This window comes from Mustela nivalis (genome assembly GCF_964662115.1).
Source record: "Mustela nivalis genome assembly, chromosome: 3".
In the NCBI taxonomy this organism is placed as follows: domain Eukaryota; kingdom Metazoa; phylum Chordata; class Mammalia; order Carnivora; family Mustelidae; genus Mustela; species Mustela nivalis.
Window position 1 is genome coordinate 165,288,140 of NC_139022.1, and position 14,278 is coordinate 165,302,417.

At 33.9% G+C, this 14,278-nt stretch overlaps 1 protein-coding gene across 7 annotated transcripts in view; it reads left to right on the plus strand.

Annotated features, from left to right (window-relative positions):
* The window catches only part of CDH18 (cadherin 18), a 974,546-nt gene that overhangs the window by 921,695 nt on the left and 38,573 nt on the right, over window positions 1-14,278 (plus strand). The gene's annotated exons all lie outside the window — the stretch shown is intronic.

Genomic DNA, 14,278 nt, shown 5'->3' on the forward strand with positions numbered 1-14,278 from the left:
AACCTCTTGGAAGACTTGCCTGTATTCACACCCTGCTCCCTCTGTCTCCATGCTCTTTAAAATTCACTCTCAGGGCCACCTGAGTGGCTCAGTCTGTTAGGCGTCTGCCTTTTTGGCTCAGGTCCTGATCCCAGGATACTGAGATTGAGTCCCGCATCAGGCTCCTTGCTCAGCTGGGAGCCTGCTTCTCCCTCTCCCTCTGCCTACAGTTCTCTTTATTTGTGCTTCCTCTCTGTCTGTCAGATAAATAAATAAAATCTTTAAAAAGCGAAACAAAAAAAAATACAAAAAAAAAAACTCATCAAAGGCTTGTCTTTATTACTTCACCAAAATTATACTTGTCCTCCATATTCCAAAATATGAAGTCTAATTCTTCCCTCCCTTTGCTCAGCAAAGCAGCGACTTTTGGCGCAATTGGCAACTCTTTCCAGAAATAGGCTCTTACTTTGGCTTACAGGCATAGCATTCTCTAGACACTCTTCTTCCTTCATTGGCTCTTCTGTCTCCTCATCTCTCCTCCCATTGACTAGTGGGGCATCCTGATTTCCAAACGTTAGACTATCTGGAGTTATTGCCCACATGATCTCATTCAGTCTAATGAGTTTCCATAACATCTACATGTAGATGACTCTCAAATTTACATATGCATGTACTTTTTCCCCGAATTCCATATTAACCACTCAAAAATCTCTTCTCAGAGTTCTCAAACTGAAAATGCTGTACGTAAATAGTTTCCTCAAAATCTAATTTCTCTCTAAATCTTCTCCTCCAGAGGCATCATCTATCTCAATAATGATGGCTGTAGTCCAGATGGCTTCTGAAGATCACTCAGTGTCATATTTGGCTCCCCCTTTTCTCTCATGCTACATACCCAATTCGTCAGAAAGCTCTATTAGCTGTACTTTTTAAAATATCCATAAGTCAACTACTTCATAACACCATCACTCCCATCCCTGTCCAAACAACCACCACCCCTTCAGCTGGAATGCTGCAGTAACTTTCAAAATAATCTTTGCACCTAACCCTAACTTCTTTTAATCTATTATCCAGAGAACTAACAGAATGTACCTTTTTAAATAAGTAGTACCATGTACTTCTTCTTCTAAGTTTTTATTTAAAGTCCAGTTAATTGCACACAATGCAAATATTATTTAAGTAGTAGAATTTAGTGATTCATCACTTTTATACAAGACCCAGTGCTCATCACAAGTGCCCTACTTAATACCCATCACATATTTAGCCCATCCCCCCACTCACCTCACCTCTGGTAACCATTAGTTTGTTTTCTGCGGTTAAGACTATATTTCTTGGTCTGCTTCCCTCTCTCTTTTTTCCTCCATGTTCATCTGTTTTCTTACTTAAATTCGACATGTGAATGAAATCATACGGCATGTCTTTTTCTGGCTGACTTCTTTTGCTTAGCATAATACACTCCAGCTCCATCCTCATCATTGCAAATGACAAGATTTCATTCTTTTTGATGGCCAAGTAATATTCCATTGTATACACACACACACACACACACACACACACACACACACACACACACACACCACATCTTCTTTCTTTATCCATATAGCAGTTGATGGATATTTGAGCTCTTTCCATAATTTAGCTATTTCTGATAATGCTGCTGTAAGCATCAAGGTGCATGTATTCCTTTAGAAAAGTATTTTTTTATTCTTTGGGTGAATACCTAGGAGTGCAATTGCTGGGTCATAGGGTAGTTCTATTTTTCACCTTTTAAGGAAACTCCATATTGTTTTCCAAAATAGGCTACACCAGTTTGCATTCCACCAACAGTGTAAGAGTGTTCCCTTTTCTACACATGCCCTCCAACATCTGTTGTTTCCTGTATTGTTAAGATAAGATATCCCCAAATAAATTAAGATTCCAAAACATGGTACTTACAATGAATGACTCAAGATAGACACACATATAGACCCTGCCAAACAAAGGATAAAGGTAATACATATCTTCTGTTTTTCCTTTATTTCTGAGTAAAGGGAATGAAAATATGAAAACATTACCATCAGAAATTTGACACTTCTTACAAATCATTTTAGATCATGTTGGCCTCAGTAATTTTGTAACAACAGAAACCTAAAATATGTGGGGGCACCTGGGTGGCTCAGTGAGTTAAGCCGCTGCCTTCGGCTCAGGTCATGATCTCAGGGTCCTGGGATCGAGTCCAGCATCGGGCTCTCTGCTCAGCAGGGAGCCTGCTTCCTCCTCCTCTCTCTCTCTGCCTACTTGTGATCTCTCTCTGTCAAATAAATAAATAAAATCTTTAAAAAAAAAAAAGAAAGAAACCTAAAATATGTGATACAGAAAAACTTTCAAACAACCAAAATTGAGAAAATACATTGTTGTTAAATAATTTAATAAAAAATAAGAAATTTATCACGAAAAGATGGTATAAGCTTCAATAAGGAATAATGAGAAAGTGGTACACATGAGGACACCTTTCTTTGTAAAAACAAAACATCAAATTTGACAGATTATCAAACCCACAAGTATCATCGTCATTGTCATCATCATCATCATCATCCTCTTCACTTATAGGCATAAATTTGAGAAACTTGATCCAAATAAAAGCACTTAAAAGTTATTACAATGTATAGAAAGAGAGTAAAGATGTTCCAGAGATACCTAAGCATGTTAATATTTCTGGGCTAAGAAAAGAAAATAAATTATGGAGCACTGGGTGTGGTGAAAAATAATGAATACTGTTATGCTGAAAATAAAAAATAAATTAAAAAAAAAAAAAAAAAAGAAAAATAAGTAAATAAATAAGAAAATAAAAAAAAATAAAAAAAAAAAAAAAAAAAAGAAAAGAAAATAAATTTAGTATATAGATTTAAAATTAGAAGACATAATAAGGATAAAGCCTTAAACAAAGTACTGGAAAATAATATTAGAATGAATAAAAAATATTAAGACAAATTGGAAGTACACAATGAAGTGACAAAAATATATATTAATAACCCAAATAGTATAATTGCAATAAACCCTCCATTTAAAAAAAAAAGCTACCATACTGAAGCAAAGTAAGGAAAAATAAAATCGTCTCATACTACAGGCTACTTGTAATAGGTACATATGGGGTATAAAGATAAAGAAAGTTTTAAAATAAAAGAATAATAATTTAATTTCAATTGAAAGAAATCAGGCAAAAATGGTTAATATAAGTCGATCCCAGGACCCTGAGATCATTTTGTTTTAAAATACAAAATGCTATCATGATAAGAAGGTCGTGTCATATTGACATGTAGTATATGTCAAGAGAGTAATGTAATCATTTGAAACTTATGAACCTAATAAACTATTTTCAAAATAAAACATAATCTTGGAAGAAACTGCTAATACATCTCTCTCAGAAATGCTTTATGAAAAAGACCAAAAAAATCAGTAATGATAAAAGTGTTTCATAGAACAAAATAAAAACACTTGATACTTGAATATCTGTCAAATACAAATATATATATATTTGACTATATGCATATATTCTATATTTTAATATATAATGAATACATTTAAAGAATACATAACATTTTCTTTTTTTTTTTTTTAAAGATTTTATTTATTTATTTGACAGAGAGAGATCACAAGTAGGCAGAGAGCTAGGCAGAGAGAGAAGAGGAAGCAGGCTCCCTGCTGAGCAGAGAGCCCGATGCGGGGCTCAATCCCAGGACATGACCTGAGCCGAAGGCAGCGGCCTAATCCACTGTGCCACCCAGGCGCCCCAAGAATACATAACATTTTCAAAGACTTTTTTTTTCTATTTATTTTGGAGAGTGTGAGCAAGAGAAAGGGCAGAGGGAGAGGGAGAATCCCGGAGCAGACACCACGCTGAGCGTGGAGCCCAACATAGGGCTCCATCCAGAGACCCGAAACCATGACCTGAGACAAAATAAAGATTCAGGTGTTCAACTGACTGAGCCACCCGGGGACCCTAATGAATAGGCATACCATTGCCTATTCAAATGAAGACATAACATTTTCAAGCATACAAAGCAAAATATATCGACATTAATGACTTACTAAACCACATAGCAATTTAAGAAAAAAAAGGTGTTGATGCAAGATATGTTTTCTGAGAACCATACAGTCAAATTGCTACAATACAGAGTTGTTTGGAAGTCAGAAGGGAGAACAGATGGACACCTCAACAAACAGGTGAAGACAGAGCTATGTTATCTGGCTCTGCAAAGAAAGTACCTTACAACTATGCAAAATAAGTAATTCCAGCAGTAGAAGATGAACTTTAAATCTTAAAAGAAATGTAGGATAACATTACTATGACTTCAGAATAGAGAAAATTTTATGAAGATACAAATTGTGCAACCCATTAAGGAAGACACTGATAAATAAAACAGTGAAATTTGTGTGTAGCTGGAAATTGGACCATGACTTGATATAATGAATGAAGTTGTGTACCCATATATGAGGCCTGTGTATGTTATGTAGACATGCATATGGGATAAACTGAAGTAATTGTACCAAATGTTTTCTTTTTTTTTTTTTTTTTAAGATTTTTTTTATTTATTCATTTGACAGAGAGAGATCACAAGTAGGCAGAGAGGCAGGCAGAGAGAGAGAGAGGAGGAAGCAGGCTCCCTGCTGAGCAGAGAGCCCGATGCGGGACTCGATCCCAGGACCCTGAGATCATGACCTGAGCCGAAGGCAGCGGCTTAACCCACTGAGCCACCCAGGCGTCCCCCAAATGTTTTCTAATTAGATTATAATATGTGTACATTATATTGATATCTTAAGCATATGATCAGTCCAAATAATAAAATGAACACCAATTTAAGAGACATCACCTCAAAAAAATAAGCTTTAACTCTACCTCACTAAGAGTGAGTGGGTGGCTCAGTTGGTTAAGCATCAGACTCTTGATTTCTGCTCGTGCCATGACCTCAGGGTAGGGCGATCTCAGCATGGAGTCTGCTGGAGATTCTGTCGCCCTCCCTCTCCGTTTACCCATCCCTGCGGTGCTCCCTCTCAATCGCTCTCTCTCAAATAAATACATAAAAATCCTAAATAAATAAATAAGTAAATACACCTCGCTATTACATCTTTCTTCATTCTAACCAGAGCTCATCAATATTGAATTTAGTATTATTTGTCCCTTTCTTCTCTTTATAGTTTTACCAAATACATTTTGGACGTTTATATATCTATATTTTTGTATATACTCTAGCTTTGGCTCATGGAAATTATATATAGGTGGGTTAATGTTATATACACCCTCTGTAGTTTTTTTCTCAATGCTGTGTTTTTAACTATTCATTCAGGTAAAGTAATACAGCTGTAGGCGCCTGGGTGGCTCAGTGGGTTAAGCCTCTGCCTTCAGCTCAGGTCATGATCTCGGGGTCCTGGGATCAAGGCTCACATCAGGCTCTCTGATCAGTGGGAGCCTGCTTCCTTCTCTCTCTCTCTGCCTGCCTCTCTCCTTGTGATCTCTCTCTCTCTCTGTCAAATAAATAAATAAAATATTTAAAAAAAAAAGAAATACAGCTGCAGCTTGTTTGTTCTTTCATTTTCACTATGATGAAAAAATAAATCTATTTTATTTCATGCTTGAAAATACCAATGTATTTCAGTTGTTATAGCTTCATATATTATTAATATTGCTGATTCAACATGTCTTGTACATGTTTTCTATTGTAAATATGAAAAACTTCTCCATTTATGTAACTTGGGTACACATACCAAGAGCATATAATGTATTCTTAGAAGTATTCTCAAATGTTTTTCAAAAAGGATGTTTAATATAAATATATATTTTTAATAAAGTATTTTTTAAAGATGTTATTTTGATGGAGAGAGATCACAAGTAGGCAGAGAGGCAGGCAGAGAGAGAGGAGGAAGCAGGCTCCCTGGTGAGCAGTGAGCCCGACGCAGGGCTCGATCCCAGGACTCTGGGATCGTGACCCAAGCTGAAGGCAGAGGCTTTAACCCACTGAGCCACCCAGGAGCCCCTTTTCTCTTCTTTTTCTTTCTTTCTTTTTTTTTTTTAAGATTTTATTTTGACAGACAGAGATCAGAAGTAGGCAGAGAGGCAGGCACGTTTAACGTATTTTTAATATGTAATTATAATCAATGATTGACCTAGAAATTAGTATGTGTGTTTGAGTTAAAGCTCTCTTAATATATTTCATCTTATGCAGAAAATTTCCATTCTAAAATATGCTTGTTCTAAAATTTCTAAAATTTTATTAGCTGTCCTAAAGTCTCAGCATTTGTGTTACTTGAAATTATAAGAATTTAACGGTTCCAGAAAGGATGTTTTAATATCTTGTATATGAATCTGAACACATTTTAGGGAGTTCTTTACTAAATACAAGGTAGCAAAAGATTTACCCTACCTGTTCTTATATGTTAAAATTCAAGGTTTTATAATTTGGCCTATGCTTTACTTTGAGGGATATTTTATAGGTGTTAAAACTCAAGTTTAATGTACTTCACATTTTAATTTCCAGTGAATCCATTATTTGTTAAAAATGCTATTTCTCCAATTAGTAATCATGACAACTGTGTCCATTAACACTTGACCATTTTTGTTTTGATTAATTTCTGGACTCTCTCTTTTTGTATATACCACTAATCATATACACACATATACACATACACACACACGCAGTCTTATACTAATACCATTGTCTTGATTATTGTGGATACTTACTAACACTTAAAATTAAGTTCAACATCATTCTTTTGTCAAAATTGTATGAACTAATTTAGGACATTTTCAGATAAATTTTAGAATCAGCTTGTCAGATTCTTCAACAATATCAGTTAGAATTTTTTATTAGTATTTCAATTAATCTACAGTTCATGTTTGGGAGAGTGCATGTCTCAAAAATATTGAGTCTTTTATCTAACATATGTCTCCACTTAACTAGGCATTTTAGATTTATCTTAGTATTTGTAGGTTTCAGCATACAGATATGGGACATATTTTATTTGGTTTCATGTTTTTCATGTTATATAAATTTGATATTTATTTAAATGTTTATTTTTATTGTTGTAGAAATAGATGTTACTATAAGTTTGCATTGGTACAAGTTGCCTACAGTATTGGTAACTCTCATAGTAGCGGTAACAGCTTTTTGTAGATTATTTAATCTTTTCTGCAGGGATGATGCCCTCTGAGGAAATATAGATTTGTTTCTAACTTTGCAATTGGCATAAAATTTATTTCTTTCTCTAATTGCACTGATTATAAGCTTTAATATGATTATCAAGAGTGTTGCTACAAGCTATATCCCTGCTTTTTGTTTTTCTGATCCTAAGGTTGGAATATTCAGTCTTTCACTTGTAACTACGACAGTTAGAGGTTTTTGTTGTACAATTATTCAGGTTGAGGAAGTCTCTCCCATTATTACTTTACTAGTGTTTTATTTTTTATCTTTAAATCAAATATGGTGTTATGTTTTGTTATAATTCTCTGCATCTCTCAACATAATTATGTACACGTGGCAAATTATATTCACTGGCTTTTCAATGTTAAACAACCAGCCTTTCCTTCCTGGAATGTATCAGCCAGGGTTATAATGAACGTAATTAAAGCTGGAGAAGATCTTGCATTCAGCTTTGGGTTTCTTTTCTCTCAAGGATCATAGTTCTTCAGCGTCTGTTTACCCAAGTATGAGAAGAGTATCTTCATATAATTTCAGTTTTATAGTCATTTATTTATTTTTTATTTTTTTTTAATTTTTATTTTTTTATTTTTTATAAACATATATTTTTATCCCCAGGGGTACAGGTCTGTGAATCACCAGGTTTACAGTCATTTATAACACAGGTTAGTCTGGTATCAGTTGCTATTTCTGGCCCAAACCTGAAGTTTATTTTCTTAAATTCTATTTCAAAACCTGCTAACCTTATCTTTGTAATTATTTAATTTATTTAAATGTTACACCAAAGAATGTCATAGATGTGCATAATGGAATCAGGATTTATGTAGTTCAAGCTTAAGTTTTCCTAAGACTTGATAAAAGGGATTTTAGCTTCAAAAAAAGTATTGCAATTTAGGAGAAAAGTAAGACTATGATAATATTTCAGGGAATTTCATTAAAATGCTACTAGGCTTAAACTATTGTTCATCCTTCACTTGGAATAAATTTGGGGCCCAACGACAATGCAGTGAGTATGATGTTTTTTTAAAAGAATGGTGAGGGGCGCCTGGGTGGCTCGGTGGGTTAGGCCGCTGCCTTCAGCTCGGGTCATGATCTCAGGGTCCTGGGATCGAGTCCCGCATCGGGCTCTCTGCTCAGCAGGGGGCCTGCTTCCCTTCCTTTCTCTCTGCCTGCCTCTCTGCCTACTTGTGATTTCTCTCTGTCAAATAAATAAAAATAAATAAAATCTTAAAAAAAATAAATAAATAAAAAATAAAAAAAATAGAAGAATGGTGATGGTGAACCCCAAGCAGCAGCAGATCCATTCTCAGAAATAAGGCCTTATTTCTGCACCAGAGTTGAGATTGCTGAACTCTTAAACATTAGGATATTTCATTAATGATGTCTTATGTTAGTTATTTTTCTGAAATTAACAAAACCACTTTCATATGCTGACTGTATCAGATAAGAAAAAATTTATTATCCTTACGTTGCTTACCACCCCAAAAATGCAAAATGATGGTCCATTTTATTACTGAGCTTCTGGCAGCATAAAAAATATGATTGCAAATGTAATTCGAAGGATAGCATGATAGTTGGTCACAAGCTGAATTTGTGGGAACTCAATAAGGATGAAAACTCAATATCAGAAACACTGTAGATAAATAAACTTAGATGTAAAATATTTATAAAAACTGAATTATCACAAAAATTAGAAAATAAGTGGTGTGTTTGTTGGGTTCTTTCATGAAATTGAATAGGCCAATTTTAACAGATTTTTAAAAACTATTTTTCAATTTTTTTCATAATTATTAGCAAATACATCATCCTGATGTAATTAATTTCACTTAGAAGTGAATTACTTTGACTTTATGGTTCTAACTTAAAGATTTTTGTTCCTAAAATCAAAAGCACGATTTAAACTTTTGAATCTTCCCACTTATGTTAGTTTCAGGCATAACTACTAAAACATTTGGGGAATTTGGGGAGGATTTATGGGTAAGGAAGAAAAAAAAATACTGTAAAAGAGTTGAGACTCCTTTTAGGTAATTCACTTCAGAGTGAGTTCTTTATTATGATGACTGGGACATTAATAAAATTTTATACAACAAACTGACAAAAAAAATCACATAAATACATTGAGTTTGGGGTGGTGTGTTTCTAAATACTCTAAATTTTGAAAGAGCTTCTAGACAACTACCAGGTTTTTTGAACTACTATAAAATAAATAGGTGATCTAAAATGTACAGAGTCAGTTCAATTTATCTTATAAATGTCACAGAATGTTTTATTTTAAACCTTTTTATCTGGTAAGAAGAAAGAAATATTGAGGAATTAATCGATTACATACCAGATATGAATTCTTACTTATCCATTATAACAAATTATTTTGAATACAATATTTGGTTTCTCAACATTTATACAAGATACAAAAAAGAGAGGGGGAGAAGAAAAAAACATTTGCAGCACACCAGGCTTGTACAAGGCATTGTGATGGTTTTATCCATAAAACAGTTCTTAAATAGATTAAATATTCGTATTAGTAAGGACTATCAATTATTTATTAGTTATTTTATCTTTCTTTTTTGCCTAAAAATAATATATGATTTTATGTACAAAATTTCAAAATACTAGTTAAAAATAGCAAACCACTCTCATTTCAAAACAAAAAGTGTCAAATGAAAATTTTCAGGGACGCCTTGGTGGCTCAGTCAGTTAGTTAAGTGGCTGATCCTTGATTTCTCTTCAGGTCATGATCTCCATGTGGTGAGATCAAGCCACATGCCGGGCCCCACACTCAGTGGGGGAGTCTGCTTCAGGATTCTCTCTCTCTCTCTCTGCAGCACCCCTTTGATAAAATAAATAAGTCCTTAAAAAAAATTCAGTTTCATCTGAGCACTGATTTGCAAAGTTTATTTTTAGATATTTATTTATTGAAGGGAATATTAGAAACATATTTGTTAATAAACAAAATATTAGCCTAGCATTTTGAAATGGTCTAGTTTCAGTTCACAGGAATGATTCATAAAAGTTCTGTTTGTTTTTTTAGAAATCAAAGAAACTTTTAATAGAAATCAAAGAAACACAGACCAGGAAAAAAAAAAAAAACAAAAAACAAAAAACCAACAACCAACATAAACACATTTGTAACACACAATTGGAAACATCCTCGTATGCATGGACATTTATGAATCATAGACAAATATAAATGTGATTATTTAATTAAATTCATAATCACTGCAATTTACTATTGTAATATATGAGATTTTTCATTTTGACTGAATTTTTATAAAGAAAAGAATGGAAGCACATTTTGAGGAAAATAATCTACATTTTATAGATAAGAAAATTTACATTAGTCTAAGTTTAAATATTTAAAAGTACTTAATACTAGGGGCACCTGGATGGCTCATGGGTTAAGACTCTGCCTTCGGCTCAGGTCATGATCTCGGGGTCCTGGGATCCAGCCCAGCATCAGGCTCTCTGCTCTGTGAGAAGCCTGCTTCCTCCTCTCTCTGCCTGCCTCTCTGCCTACTTGTGATATCTCTCTCTGTCAAATAAATAAATAAAATCTTTAAAAAATAAAAAAAGGATGGAAACTGTGGAAGTCAATTGCAATTTGAAAAAAAAAATTTAAAGAAGTACTTAATACTAAATTCGGAATATGAATATTTAGATTAGAAATCTATTGCATTCCCTAGTAAACTGTATTACATATACCAATGGTCATGATTTAGAGTTAGGAGGAAAATACTTAAATCATAACAACTTTGGGATGGAAATAAATTGAACACTTAAGTCACAATTCTGAAGAAAACAAATTGGAAAAACATTAATATTTAATTTGTTTTCTTCATTCTGTATTGATAGTGGGGAATCTGCTGGAGTGGTATATTTCACCATTTTGTGTTCTCTAGAGCCCATCCTAGTGGCATGCATTAACAGACTTTTCAAATGAGCTCACTGGATAAAATGGGTTCTTCCTCAGTCATGGGAAATCCTCCAATATCGTAGCAACAAACTTACAATTGCACAGAATGACATATACCAATACTTTCACTGCATCACTGTCTGCATAGAGGGCACTCTAGCAATGTGAGCTGCTTTCACATTGGTATTGGGTAAAGCATGGATGATTTTTAAATAGTGTAGCTTCTGCTAGAAATCACATGTATAGGACTGCCAGCACGCTGTGTGTTTTGTTTTTGCTTCTGTTCTGTTTGTGATCTTCAGAAAGGATTCAAATTTACATAATTTCCTTAATTGTTTCTCAAAAACACAATTTGCCAAGTCAAATAACTCATTGCAGATTAAGTAGTGAAGTCAGAAAAATAATAAACTCCTTTCCAAATTTCATGTTCCTAGAGGGCCGGAAAGGGGATTCATATTTAAATTTGTCTAATTGCAATATATTTTATTTACTGTGCCCTCAAAAATACTTAAAATTAAACAAACAAAGAAAAACAGAAACAGACTCCTAAACACAGAGAAAAAAATGATATTTGCCAGAAAGGAAGGAGGTGTGCAGAAGGATGGATAGGCCATACAGATGGATGGATTAAGTACAGACTTCTGACTATAGAATAAATAAGTGGCAGGTATGAAAAGTGGAGCCTGGGGAATGTAATCTGTAATATTATAATAACTATGACGACACAGGGTAACGACACTTACCACGGGGAGCTTTTTGTAATGTCTGCAATTGCCACTTTATTGTTCTTGTACCCCTGAAACCAAGATAATATTGTATATCAGTTATTCCCCAAATTAAAAAAAAAAAAAAACCTAATTTCTAGAAATAAAGCATAAAGATAAAAGTAACAATAGCAGTAATAGAAATGTTTCATTAAGAACTTCAAGAACAGAAGAAAATGCTTCCAACACACTTGAAAATGCTTACATTTTCTAGGTAAAGTTATTGTCATTCGAAGGGTAACTTTCTAACCGGATGAATGTGGGAAAGAAGAGAAACCCAAAAGAACTTGCCAGTTTGCTAATTTTAGAATTATCTAGTTATTGAACAGAAAATACCAGAATGCAGGCAGTTTCGACGGCAGGAGGATACAAAGCCATAGTGGGTTTTCAGCTTCTAATTATTTGGAATTAAAGGCACAGTTTTTAGACATCATGCCACTCTTAGTAAATAGACCACAGGTATTCAATTTACATTGGTAATGACAGGAAGCTTACTGCAACAGTCTGTTTTCCCTTACTCTTCATCAGTACCTCCCGCGGCTGTGCCTGGCAGGACATGGCACAAGGAAATTTAGTCGCAACCGCACCAAGGTTTAATTCAGTTCAGCTTCCCCCACAGAACACCTAAGGGTAGTAGGTCTGCAGACAGACCGGCATTTCTCTGATGCTGAACGCTGTGCTTTTTAATCAGTAAGTTATGGAAGAGTAATTATACATTGGAGTAATAAAATAATATTCGATGAACATAGGATCTATTTCCATCTAGAAGAATTGAGTCTCTTGTACCCCAGTATGGAATAGTAGAAGGCCATTCCAGTCCAGAGCAAGACAAGTGGGGACAATGAGAAGGCAAAATGTTGAAGGTGGTCAGATGCCTAGCTGTGCTTTTATTCTAGCCTTTCTTCAAGATGTAGTCTTTCCAGAATCTTCTACAAAACAGGTTTTTGCTTTCTTTTCCTTTCTTTCCTAACTTCACTAAGGTTGCTTCTAATTCTGCTTGCTCAGAAAATGAGCGGAGGGAAATTTATTCAGGGACAATTAAGGCTGCTGATATTAATGATTAGAGCCAATAAAATTCTTGTCTCAGGCTTCTAGAACAGATTACTTTGTCTGCTCTGATAAGGTGAGCAAGTGCCTAGTTGGGAAACACAAGAATACATGAAAAAATCATAGATGACATTTGGAGTAGAAGAGATATGTTTATATTCTGGCAAGAGTAAGGCCACAAATACCATATAATAAGCCTTGGTAAATTGTACAGCGAGTATGCTTTTTGTCATTTTCCATACATGCTAAATAATCTAAGTACTTATAAATTTTAGAATCAACTTTTAATTCTATGGACATTGGGATTTGCAACATATTACATTGAATACACACATCAGTTCAGAGGGTTGGTTTTATTTGTGATATTGTATCTTTCTAAGCACACACATGATACAGCTTTTAATGTCTTTAATGAAGTCTAAAACTCACCTTATACAACATTTCAATAAAATGTTCTGCATATAGGTCTTTCACATCCTTTGGTAGATTTATTTATAGCTTTCTTAGAGCTCTGTTAATTAACTTTAGTTAGTTTTTCACCATTAAGAATAAGGTACACTGTAGTTTTGTTGTTGTTTGTTTGATGTACCCTTAATCAGTTGGAGAAAGCACATTTCCACTTATTTGTTGAGATTTTTTGTTTTTGGTCTTTTGGTTTGTTTTGCTAGGTTTCATTGAGTTTATCATGTATGGCTATTACATCCTATTTCTTGGTTTTTCTGTATGTCTATCCTTTAATTACTTTTGTTTGTCCATCCTTCAATTCATTAAACATGTGAATAATTTTTACCCCTTTAAAAAAAAAAAAAATGTCCTTCCTCGTTTCTTCCTTTTATCTTCCTTCCCTTCGTATCTTCCTTCCTTTAATGCTAAATAAAGCAAGTGTGGAACTGATAAAGATAGTTTTTTTTGTTTTGTTTTGTCTTCTTTTTTAATGCAACAGTGGAATGGGTTTGCTATCATTTTGTTTAGGCTATTTACATGTAAAGTATCTTGTGAGTGAGAATGTCTGGTATTCATACCAATAGGTCATAAGCCACAGAAAACAGACTTTTCAGTATTTCCTCTTTCCTCCATTTTTCTGGGAAAAAGATGTTTAGGAATGAAACTGCCTGTTTCTTTAACTTTAGGTAAAATAACCCAGACCTGATTTTTTTTTTTTTTTGCTTTAGAAAAATTATGTTTTAAATGAAATTTGATCTTCTTTAATTACTATAGTACTCCTTAGATTTTCTATTCCATTTGGAGACACCTATGGCATTTTTTATTCCATCCATGTTCTTACTAGTGTTAGTATCATCTATATATGTCTATATATATCCATACCCCCTTTTTTCGAATATACCTTCTCTTGTTCGACTTTGATAAACTGATAAATTTATCTAGAATTTATGTCTTTTGTTTTATTA